We start from the raw sequence: 13587 nt of genomic DNA on the forward strand, positions 1-13587 counted from the left end.
AAAAGGGAAAAGTTTTGGATGAACTCACGGAGACGGTGTGAACACAGGCTTAACCAGGTGTGCCTCATACGTCCTGAAAAGTGAAGCTTTTTGATCGCCCCCTGGTGTCTGGATGCAGTACAGGTCATAAACCCCGCCCTCTCAATGCAGACCAATAAGTCTTAGGTTAAAACATAAAAATAAAATATGCTTGTGGTTTTGGTCATTTGAGGTAGTTGTTATCACACTGATTTATATTCAATTGTTCATTTTTGTGATAAGTTTGATTTTAGCTAGCAATTTGGTGCTATAGAAACGGGGCGTGTCGTCGTGATTCACAGTTGATTGACAGCTTGTCTGAGGACTGTCAGGGCTTCGAGGGGAGATTGAAGATATATAACAAACTATTAATTTTCAATTTCTGTGTTATTTCACACCGACAAAATGAGCTGTTCAACAGTAAACTGTACTAACCGACCTACAGGATCTGACGGATATCTGAGCTTTTCTCGGTAACGTTAAATGTGGGCATCATAAGCTAATTAATAAATGTTATTAGTTAAGATAACACGCCTAACGTTAGCCATGACGAGAAAAAGCAGGTGATCGTTATTTGGCAGTTACTAATTATTTTTATGGGTATAATAAACTAATGATAGCCTACTCTAATTAATTATAGAGCACTGTCTACAGCAATCGATCTCCTGTAACGTTAGTTTAACCCTTTATTTAAAATGGCAGGACCGTTTCTGTTTCTAGTGGCATATTATATTGAGTTTATCAACTGAATTTGCTGTTTCAAAAATAGGCTATTATTGCTCTAGAAACAGAATAGCCTATTATTTTATAGGTAGAATTTTAAATTGTGTATAATTTATATAGCCTATTTAAAATACATCAATGATGACGCAGTCATCTGGGCGGAAGTTTGATACCGCGACTCCGCCTCCGGGCTCCACTTACGATTCTTTCTGCGCATGACCAGGCTCCAAACTTTTTTTCTTTTCTTTTTTTTTGATGTTTTTGCGTAACGTGTCAGCGCCCATCGGCGTCCGTTTTGGCTTCAGTTCAGTACAATGGAAGGAAGCGGCGTCGCGTCGTCCATCTTTTTTTACAGGCTATGGGCTTAACATGTTACAGCACGAGCTGGAGGTTAGTCTTCTGTTAGCTCACTTTCTGATTGGGTATCATTTTGTTCAACGTGAGAATCTACAGAGCGACTGCGTGTTTGTCCTCTAGGTTCCCCCCACACAACAGGATTTCTGATCGTAAATATTCAACATGTTGTTTATTTACGTACAATGTGAGACTGGTGCGAACCCAAAGTTCTTCAGAGCAGATTCAATCGCTCTGGTCTTAAAGGGTTAGTTCATCCAATATACCTCTCTATATTTTAATTTATCTTACGGGTGTGGAAAGTCACGAGGGTGAGTAATTAATGACAGAATTTTCATTTTTGGGTGAACTAACCCTTAAACACACCTCACACCACAGGAAAATCTGATAGGATAATATGTAGAACCATTAAGATAATCAGGACTTTACCTTGGATTGTCAGAAGGAGAGAATTGGGCCCAAAATCAGCCTGATTGTCTTGTAGTGTGTGGTTGCCTTTACTGAGCACCACTTGCACTAATAACACACACTTGCATAAGACTCCATAAACTTACATAATTTTCATGGCAGCTGAATCAGTCAAACTGCAAGATGTCAAGCATATATCTCCAAATAACAAGAGTAAACACATGCATAAAAACATTATGCTGTGACATTAAGGGGAAAGTGACATGCAATTGAAAAATTTCTTTCAAGACATTGTTTGCTAATGTCATATCAAATCCAACAGACACATGGGCTTTATTATGAGTCATTCGGAGCGAGCCAGTTGTTTATTCACATTTGGGAGACATCTCATCCCAATCATATTTCACAGTAAATTGACAGACATATTGTCCAACATCAGTGTGATTAAGAGTTTTAAAAATCCTTGGTTGTGTTTCAAACAAATGGCAGAATTTATGGGCCCTAACAAAGATGCACTTCAGGCAAATTTTAATGGCTCAAATGAAATTCAGACCATCATTAGTACATTTTCAGGGAAAGCTTCAGTTTAAATGAAACCCCGGCTATTAGAATATATAAAAGCTAAACTCATAATGTCTGCTAATTCAATAAGCACCTCAGCAAATTATGCTACTAATTACATTGAATAACGTGTTTAAATGTGAGAGGTGTAAAAATCAGTTGGCCTGACAACTTTCCCAGCATTTGCTAATCTAAATCTGATGAAGTAAAACCAAACCTCTCCTCAACAAAAGTTGAAAACTGAAATTTAACACCTGGGTTTAAAGAGGACCATGCTTTTTCCATGTTCATCTTTCTTTGGTGTGTAATGTTGCTGTTTGAGCATGAAAAAATCACATATAGTTCTTCTCTATATCAGTGTCACTGTTTCTGAACTCCCTGAAACACCTCCATTGTAGTCTTGAGTTTTCTTCCGGGAACGAACACGTCACAATATTCCTCATTTAAATAATTCATAAGCAGAATAAAGGGGCGGGGCCTGGTTGAGTTAGTAAAGCTGCATTCACGTCACCTCGTATTTACCGGAATCTTGAAATGACAACACGTGACGTTATATTGGAGCTGTTCACGTCCTTTTGGTCCTTAGACTGGGAATTATGCGTTTCCATGGCACCACTATCAACGCCTAATAAATCAATCTACAGCGGTCAGGTGGTACAGCGGCCACGTGGTACATCTGGGAGCTTTCAGAAAACTCCCAGCTTACAAGCTGTAATTACGAGCTCTACGAGGACGTGAACGCTTTTTACAAGCTAGAATCTTGTAACTACAGGAATTACGAGGCCGCGTGAACGCACCTTTAGTAGTGTGTTGAAACTGGTGATTATGGTAAGGGGCGGGACACTTCCCAAACACTATCAAAGTGCTTGACCAATCACAACACACTGCTCCAGCTGACCAATCAGAGCACAATGTGCTTTTCAGAAGGAGTGGCTTCATAGAGACAGGAACTAAACAGAGCGTTACTGACAGATTGGGAAGAGAGGAGCTGCAACAATGGAGAATATGAGGAAAATAATGTGTTTTTTGAACATTCAAGCATTAAACCTATTCTAACAGTCCAAAAACAAAATCAAAACTTTGTAAAAGGGTATAATATGGCCTCTTTGAACAAATCTATGTGCGTGATCACAAATATGTGACCTCAACGAGACGCCGCTGAGGTCAGATGACAACAAAAATAATTTAATTGAAGTTAATTTATCATTTTCCATATGCTTGCATTTTTTGTAAATGGCTTTGACACGTCCCAGATGTTCAGACACATGGCAGAGAAGGTCTTCTGAAGGTCTACTAAATGAAGAGTTCATAACAGGATAGACAGGAAATGAGCCTCAAGTGATTTTATTTGTACTGGAGGACCCAGACCACCCTGCTCTGCCAAACACCTTCAGCTGCGACAGTGTTGGTTCTTACAGCACAAAACCACTATTAACTCCATCAAGATTCAATATTGAAATAATATCAGTTAGCACAGAGAATAATTTTGACTCAAGTTGTGATTTTCACACTGAAGACTGGAGTAATGATGCTGAAAATTCAGCTTTGATCACAGGAATAAATATTCACATAGAACACTTATTTTAAATTGTAATAATATTTCACAATATTTACTGTATTTTTGATCAATACAGCCTTGGTGAGAATAAGTACTGACCCCAGACTTTTGAACAGTAAATGACTTTCACCTTTAAAATCATCACAAATTAGCATTTGCAACTCATACTTGCATAATGTGTATTTTGAAATTAAATGAGGATATTTAATGTCAAGTTTAGCCTCCAGAACATGAAAAATTAGGAAGACAAACATTTTTATTCTTTACAATAACACGCACTGATGAATCACTCACAGTAAGACCAAAATTGTGTATGTAGAAAGCAAATAGGGTCAGTTTTGATTTTAAACATGAATTTAAATTATTTCATGATTCATCTATAACTAAATGATGAAAATTATGAAACACACTCCATCTGCCAATAATTTTGACAGCATTTTAGAGTCATTTCTCATTTGTGTTTATTTATGTTAAATGTGAGCAAACCCTTCTGCTACTGAAGTCAAGATATACATTTTTTCCTCAACACATTTCAAGGGAAATGTTTTGTCAATTTCATAATGTCTACACAATATTTTGATTATCATGCCATGGTGAACACTTTGTAAACACAATTTGACAAAGTCTGTTTAAACAATGTTAGACACATTTGATGAGATCAGCGTTTGTTTTACATTTCAGTGCTATTTTTATGCAGATGTGGCTTTTGTAATGTTATAAATATAACATACAGGGGTTGGACAATGAAACTGAAACACCTGGTTTTAGACCACAATAATATATTAGGATGGTGTAAGGCGTCTTTTTGTGGACAATACAGCATCAGTTCGTTTTGGGAATGACAGATACAAGTCCTTCACAGTGGCCAGAGGGATTTTGATCTGTTCCTCTTCCAGAACAGTATCCAGGTCACTATGTGATGCTGGTGGAGGAAAACGTTTTCTGACTCACTCCTCCAAAACACCTCAAAGTGGCTCCAAATATTCAGATCTGGTGACTGTGAAGGCCATTGGAGATGTTCAACTTCACTCTCATGTTCATCAAATCATTCTGTCTCCAGTCTTGCTGTGTGTATATGTGCATTATCATGCTGAAACATTACACCGCCTTCACGGTTCAATGTTTGAACCATCACGTGCACATACACTACGTTTCAAATTATTATGCAAGTGACATATCAGTAAGATTTCAGTAGAATAAACATTCAGATTTTAGTTTTTCTAAGAAAATTTTTGTTTGTTTGTTTATCCATGTCTCTTTAGATAACTGGAATCAATCTCAGACAAAATAATTTGCCAGGTCTATGGAAACCTACTTAGAGATTGTTCCACATTATTAAGCAAGTCACAGTTCTCATGCAATATGAGGAGGAAGAAAGATATTTCTGAAGATGAAAAGCATGAAATGGTGCAATGTTGTGCAAAAGGCATGAAAACAACTAATGTTGTGTGAAAACTGAATGGAGATTATCAAATTATCATGAGAATTGTGAGTGATTTAGAGCACAGCAGAACTCGGTCAGATAAAGGCTTATTAATGAAAGTTCCTGTCAAAAAAAATTAATTGTATTAAAAGGGCAGCTATAAAAAAGCCAGTGTTGAGCAGCAAACAGGTATTTGAAGTCTCAAGAAGCTCTCCATGCAGGCTGGCATTTGTGCGTAAAGATGCATTTCATTCAAACCTCACAAAGAGAAACATTTACAGTGGGTGTAGAAATACATTTTCATACAGTTTTATTGCTGTGGTGTTTTTTTGCAGCATGGGATAGTGCATAGTGCATTGTATTTCAGAAGGCACTATCCTCCTTTCTATACCATAACTAAAAATGACCAATTATGAACTCCACATATCTTGCAAAAGTCATTTTAATACCCTCAGAGACCCTAAAGGGACCTTCCATCTCACTTCCCAGTATTCCAGCCCAAATCTTCACCCGCCAGCTCCTTGCTGACATCGCAGTCTTGTTGGAACGTGGTGGCCATTCACCAAACATCCAGAAATCCATCCATTTAGACCATCCATTGTAGTACGGCATTCGTCAGTGAATAAAACTATTTAAAAATGAGTCTTCAAGTATTTCTAAACCCACTGTAAATGTTTCTCTTTGTGAGGTTTGGTTTGGAGTGGCTGAAATGCATCTTTACACACAACTGCCAGCCTGCATGGAGAGCTTCTCAAGACTCCAGAGACACCAGCAGCTTCAAATACCTGTTTGCTGCTCAACACTGGCTTTTTTTTTTTTTTATAGCTGCTCTTTTAATACAATTAATTTTTTTGACAGGAACTTTCATTAATAAGCCTTTATCTGACCGAGTTCTGCTGTGCTCTAAATCACTCACAAATCTCATGATAATTTGATAATCTTCATTCAGTTTTCACACAACATTAGTTGTTTTCATGCCTTTTGCACAACATTGCACCATTTCATGCTTTTCATATATCAAGATATTTCTTCCTCCCCATATTGCATGAGAACTGTGACTTGCTTAATAATGTGGAACAACCTCTAACTAGGGTTTCCATAGACCTGGCAAATTATTTTGTCTGAGATTGATACCAGTTATCTAAAAAGACATGGATAAACAAACAAACAAAAATTTTCTTAGAAAAACTAAAATCTGAATGTTTATTCTACTGAAATCTTACTGATATGTCACTTGCATAATAATTTGGAACGCGGTGTAGTACTTCAGAATGGTTTAAGAGTCTTTGGCAGTGAACCGCCCATCAAGCACAGCAGGGAATGCCATGATATTATAGCCCAAACCATCACTGATCCAATGCCGTGCTTTGGTCTTGTCCACACTGTAACTCACACGGATGTGGGAAAGACAGTTCAGGTGGACTCATTGGATGTTTCACCTTGTCTACAGCCCAAGATTTGCACTGTTGGCACCAATGAAACCCACATTTGGCATTGGCACGAGTGACCAAAAGTTTGGCTATAGCAGCGAGACCATGAATATTGACTCTGTGGAGCTCCTGACGAAAAGTATTGGTGGAAACAGGAGAGTCGGGGTGAGTTGGGCAGCTGTGGTTTTATGTTTTGGATACAATCCGGGTTAGTATCTGAACATCCTTTCAGACTGCTTCCTTTTGCATTGAGTTACTCCTGTTGGATGTGGTTTGTCCTACATGGTGGTATGCCAACATTAACCTGGATACCACAGCTCTCAATACACCACAAAGACTTGCAGTGACGCGCACCAATAATTTGTCCTCTTTTGAACTCTGATATGTCCTCCGGCCATTTATGTTGTGTGGATTGCAGTATTTTATGTACACCTGTGCTATTGTTTTGCTACTTCAACCTTCACACTCGGCTCTTAAAATCAGAGATGATGCATATATAGGTATGAAACCTCCATTGTTTCATTGTCCAACCCCTGTATTATATAATTATACCTGGGATTTCCTCCAGCCCATTTACAGTTAAACGGTACAGCCCAGGTACAGTTAATATGCTACCAGTGTCATAATCACAATGTCCCAAAAGTAGATACTGTCAAATGGTATTAGAGTTTTTACTGAACTATTAAAAGATAATTGTGACTTAAAAAGGGATTTATTAGTGTTATGAAATATTTTTTCATAACACTAGCATGAAGTTCAACAGAGCCAGAAATAAACAATTTTCAATCAACTGGCTCAATTATTGAATTTTCATTGATGAGTCCATAATGTTCCACAGAACAGACTTTCTAATGTTTGAGAATGCATTTTTACGTAAGCAATAAGGTACGAGAGGCTGTGCTGTATCTTGAATAAGTTAGGCACAATGCGAAGCAGAGTGCCTGCAACCCCTTTAGCCGTGACTTATGACTCAAGTACCTTATTGCTTTTCTAAAACAGTTACCACACAATACAAATATTAAAGCCAAAAATATGTACCAATGCAACTTTCATGAATTAAACTTTCTCTAAAAGCCTTCCTTCCGCCAAAAAAACAGTCCCTGACCGTGAACAGCAACAGAAGTTACATTATTACGCCATTAGATGACGGCAAAGACTGTCTTTATGAGTGTGTCAGTCAGTAGCGAAGACTTTTACATTGAAAAAACTGAACTGTTGTGAACACGGAACAAGACGCAACTGACAAATGCTTTGACTTGAAAACGCTGTCAGTCATGGGAAAACCCCTTAACTGTTAAAAGGACAAGATAATACATCAGATTTTTATTATGAATATAGGACTGACCTGAAGGACAAAGCTAAATCTGAATGCAGATAATAAACTCGCTCACTCGATCTCTTTCTCACAATACTCTTCTACATAATACAGTAAGCTTCAATGAACAATATTATTGAGAACATAGTTTACATTGCTAAGAGTGGTTGCTAAGGGTATTGTGTAGTGATACACAGAACTATTGTGTGAAGCGGTCATAGCTGTGTTTTATCATGAATAAAACACAGAATCAAGGACAGGAACTGTTTCATAAACTGTAAGTTCACACACAATCAAAACTGCTTCAACTACAAAACAGAATCTAGGAAAATGAACTGAGATCCAAATTTAGAGAAACTTTCAGTCAGAGATCTTTTATGTATAGCAGTTTAATTGAATATTACATTAAATACACTACTGTTCACGAGTTTAGGGTTAATGTTTTTCACAATCTCTTATGCTCATCAAGGCTGTTTTCAAAAAGTATATTGTGCTACCCTTCTTTGAAATGGAAACAAAAGACACTTTAACCTGATAATGTCAACAGCCTTTCAGTGCAGTTCTATAATAGGTCTAATAGATCTCTATAATAGAATAGAGCTCCAATCACCCTAGAAAGACTTTGGTGTTTTTTCCTACCGCTTACATTGAGTAACTATTGGCTCTGAGAATGATCTCATATGATGTCATGGTTGCGCTATATAACCAAAAGGAAAGTCTCTATGACCGTATTTAAACTACTGTCCACCAGCTCTCATTGAGGTCTGAGTCCAAGCATTTCATTCATCTTTGGTCTTGTTCTTGTGTGTCAGTAAGGATATCAGGATATTAATTTCTTCAGACAAGCACATACTGAAACTAATTGGAGCGGTTGGACCCCCTTCTGCTGTGCGAGCGGCCCGGGCTGCCAGATTCCTCCTGCTTTCTTTCCATGAAGTCATGTTTGGCCGTCGCATCAATATGAGTTTCAGCTCAGCTAAGAAGTAGAAGAGCTTTGGGTTTTTTCTCGTCGTACCCCACTAGGCTTTGGAAGCAGCCGTCAGAGAGTGTTGAAAGCTCCCTGCATGAGACTGAAGCTTTCTCAGAGCACTTTCTTCAGCCCTGTGATGTTCCAGGGAGTAAGTGAACAATGTGCTCACATTAAACTCTCAAATGAGTCGTAAGTCTGCGGGCTGTGATGGGCCTAGTTTTCCAGAGGGAAATGTTTATAATCATGCCATTGGCGGTTTGTTCACTGTTTGTTGCCACTGTTAAAGGAATCGTTCAGCCAAAAATTACAATTCTGTGATCATTTACTCATTTTGTTCCAAACCTGGTGGTCAGTTAAGCTCCATGAAGGACATTAACTTTATAAAGCCTACTGTATCATAATAGACACATTGCTAAGGCCTCTAAATTATCAACTTGAAAAACCTGTCGCACACAATCTGCTACATGCCGTCTGTCATGTGACTGATAGTTTATACAGTTTTTTAGCAAGTAAAAGGCCTTTTAGTATAATTGTACAAATGTCCACCTCCAGGTTGTCTTTTTGCTGCGAAATCTTTACTTCTTTTTATATAGTAAACATAAACGTAACAATAGTTTTTGTATTTGTAGTAATATTTAAAGATGAACACTTACTGGACTGTAGGTTTACTTGATTATCCATTCATCATTTTATAGAAAATCATGACAAATTCTGAGTTATCAAATATGATCCACCAGGCTTTGTTCATTTCTCAATCATCATTGCATTGCATTGCATTATATGTTTTAACCTCCACAATAAAGAATACTTCAATAAACTGCTTTCTGGTTTTCTGACTATTTCATATGCCTGGCTTTACAGGGTTGAAGCACAATGAAGGCCTTTATAAGTCTTCTTAAGCCATATGATTGGTTCATTTGGTGCATAAACACATGCAAAGTTTGAATAACAAGAAGATTTGAATGAGCTACGGTGAAGGGGAGGATCTTCAGTAAATAATTATTTCAGTTCATTCCTCACACAAAGCTATCATATATGCTTCAGAAGACTTTGCATGTAGTGCATATGAAATACTGTTATTATGACGCTTTTAAATGTTTTGGAGCTTGACAGTCATTGGTCACAGTTTACTTTAATTATATTGAAAAGAAGAGTTCAGAGTATACTAAACATCTCCTTTTAATTCCACAGATAAAAAAAAGAGACAATCATGGGTTTTATTTTCATTTTTGGGTGAACTTTTCCTTTAAAGTTGCAATAAGCGATTTCTGAGAAATGCTGTTGATATTTGAAATAACCAAAACAAACACGGCTCTACCCAAAAGAATCACACCCCTATCTTGATAGCTCCGCCCCCAAATTCACAAACACTCTATGCAACACAGGCACCTCCCCCCTAATGAGTGTATATGCCGCTTAGTGCCGATTGGCAACAAATGTGTTTTGGTGTTTCTCAGAATTTGTTTACTGCACCTTTAATTGCTGCTTAAGAATTTAATAATGACCTCTCAAATTTAGGAAAAGAAAAACATTGACTTTGTTAATTGCAATATACTGTTTGACCTCAATGTTTGAAGCTGACATTGAATGTTTGATCTTCAAAGATGCTTTATCATTTTAATTAAAAATGTGTGGAACATCTTTTTGTTAGACTCCTTTATGTTTGTTTCTACAATTTTAATGTGCTGTTTTTCTTCTCATAAATGTGTACCTTATTATAAAGCACTTTTAAAGGGATAAGTCATCCAAATACTAAAATCCTGTCATCATTTACTGATCCACGTTGTTCCAAACCTGTACATCATTTCGAGGGAACGCCTCCCAAAACTTGTGCACGAGTATTGGAACACGAGTGTTTACCACCGGCATTCGCTGTGTTGTGTTAGTGGATTCATTATGTCGGACTCACCGCAGGTAACTCATAATCTGCAGTTGTTACTCCTGTCTCCTGACAAAAACATTGCATGCAGCGCCTGTAGAGTGTGGAAAGTTACCGGAGCGCGCAGCCACGCTCGTCTCTCACAAGGAACGTCATGGCAGTGATTGACAAGCCAGAGGGCCAATCGTTTACGCGATGATCGTGTAAACGATTGGCTGATGTTTTTAAGGCCCTACCTCGTGCACAGATGATGTATATTAATATTATTCCTTTCAGTGCACCTAATAAATAGTCTTTTATCAGTTAGTAAAGACAGTTTCAAGTAATATTGCAAAAATGTATAAAACAAAACATCCTCTGTAGTACCTTTAAATGACAAAACACACCATAAAAGCAGTGCTTTCGGAATTGTTGTTTCCTAAGTGGACATTTGTTGTCTAAAGGTGGTCACATTAGCGACATTTTCGTGGGCAAAAAAGGTCCATTGCCTGTTGTCAATTAGCATAGAGATGTACTGTATGAAATAATGCTCATGCAGAACAGAACTCATTTTCAAGAAGCTTTGTTGATCAATGCGGTGAATTCCTGCAACCAACTAAAAATGCGAGTGAAATCAGCATGGGGAAGTTTTTTGCATTCGTGAGACAATCCAGATCGCACGGATTCTTTTTGAAATGGCTGTATTTCGTGCGTGAAAATTTGCGGAGCAATGGTAACATGACCGCGCCTTAAAGGAGCTTTGCTCACCCTCAAGCCATCCTAGGTGTATATGACTTTATTCTTTCTGATGAACATAATTGCAGAAATATTAATAAATATCCTGACGCATCTAATGGCAGTGAACGGGATCAATGAGTATGAGCTGAAGAAAGTGCCTCCATCCACACCCATTCATCATAAACATACTCCACATGGCTCCGGGGGGTTAATAAAGTCCTTCTGAAGCGAAGCGATGCATTTGTGTAAAAAAATATATCCATATTTAACAAGTTATGAAGTAAAATATCTAGCTTCCGCACGAGCCGCCTTCCGTATTCAACATACGCAGAAAGTGTAAAACTCTTGCAGTTCACAAAACTTACACTACGTCCTACTCAACTTACAGAAAAAGTGTAACTGACGTGACGCCAGTTTACACTTTCTTCATAACTTCAATTAGGAAGGCGATCTGGTGGAAGCTATTTTACTTCATAACTTGTTTAAATATGGATTTTTTTTTTTACTCAAATGCATCGCTTCACTTCAGAAGGCCTTTATTAACCCCCCGGAGTCGTCTGGAGTACGTTTATGATGGATGGATTTGGATGGAGGCACTTTCTTCAGCTCATACTCATTGATCCCGTTCACTGCCATTATAAAGCTTGGATGCGTCAGGATATTTATTAAAATATCTCCGATTGTGTTCATCAGAAAGAAGAAAGTCATATACACCTAGGATGGCTTGAGGGTGAGCAAAGCTTGGGCTAATTTTCATTTCAGATTGAACTAATCCTTTAAATGCAATGACATTCTGACATTTATTGTATAGTTTAAGTGTCTAAATACCTTTAAAGACTATAGATATAGAAAGACGGTTCACTCCTATTAGTTATGAATGGGAGAAACTGCAACGCGCAATATGGCAGAATAAGTAAAAGAGCCAATCGCTGATTGATAAAGTCATTGTGTCACTGCAGCTGAAACTCATGCTTAGGACTGCACATGTGCATTGGCTCGTCTAGCCTGAAAAATAAGCTTTTTTTAATGCTATTTGAGCATAAATAAGTCAAGTCACCTTTATTTATATAGCGCTTTTTACAATGCAGATTGTGTCAAAGCAGCTTTACATTGATAACTGGTACATAATTTTTTGCTGCACAGCAGCTCTTAAAGAATAGTGTCAATGCAGGCAGATCAAAGCACTGTTGAATAAATGTCAAGAATACTGTTGAATATCAAATGTCAAGTCAAATGTCAAGTGTCCCCAACTAAGCAAGCCAAAGGCGACAGCGGCAGCGGTAACAACATATATGGGCCGGTTAATGTCAGATTTTGTTGTTGATTTGAAATATGTTATTTAATTGCGAGTTTGCCAAGCAGTTTTTGAGATTTGAGGACTGCCCCATTCAAATAGATAGGACTTGGTCTTGGATGCCCGAAACAGCCGCCCGGAGGCGTTGCAAATATGGCCGACAAGGGAACAGACTTTTCTTGAAAGGGAAAGAGCATCATGGTATGTGTGTGTAGGCTGAAATCACGTCAGCGCTCTTATGTTTGAAGTCATTTTACACTGCAAATCTCCACCAACCTCTGACTCTAACTGATAATGTGTTTTATATTTTGACACTATCAGAGGTCACGAGGCATTCTTCTCAATGGCATGTCTGGACGGACTTCAAACGCTTTTGAGCGCTACACTGTCATACCGTCAGATCCGTCATACCTTTCATATTAAATTCCAGACCGGCGCTGCTGGAAACTGCTCCGTTATGAGACTCTCCTCTAAATCAGTTAAGTTATCTGGATCGTGGACACATCTATGTGTCTGAACAACATTAAATGTGGGCTATTATGCAACTATTTTGGCCATAAATCAATGAAGCCCCTAATAGAAGCTTCCAGTCCATCTTCAAGTGATTCCTTATGGGAGAATGAGCCTTTGTACACATGCTTTTAATATTTGTCATGTGAAATTTAGTTCCCAGATTACAATGACTGCAAAGATCAAATCTGCTCCCAATATGAAGCAGATGAATGTGCTTAATTTGATCAAAATACTTGAATGCAACAAAACGAATCAATGCGCACTATGAGGAAACGAGCTGTATTGGTCATAAGAAATAAATGCAATAATTATCAGTGCTTGCAAGGCAGCGACTGTTCTAATTTTTCTTTCTTTTTCTCCACCAATTTCTGCAATTAATTCAGTCCAATATGCAGTAGGCTACAACATACCCATGGATTCAGCT

This window comes from Megalobrama amblycephala, linkage group LG11, assembly GCF_018812025.1.
Source record: "Megalobrama amblycephala isolate DHTTF-2021 linkage group LG11, ASM1881202v1, whole genome shotgun sequence".
Classification (NCBI taxonomy): Eukaryota; Metazoa; Chordata; class Actinopteri; order Cypriniformes; family Xenocyprididae; genus Megalobrama; species Megalobrama amblycephala.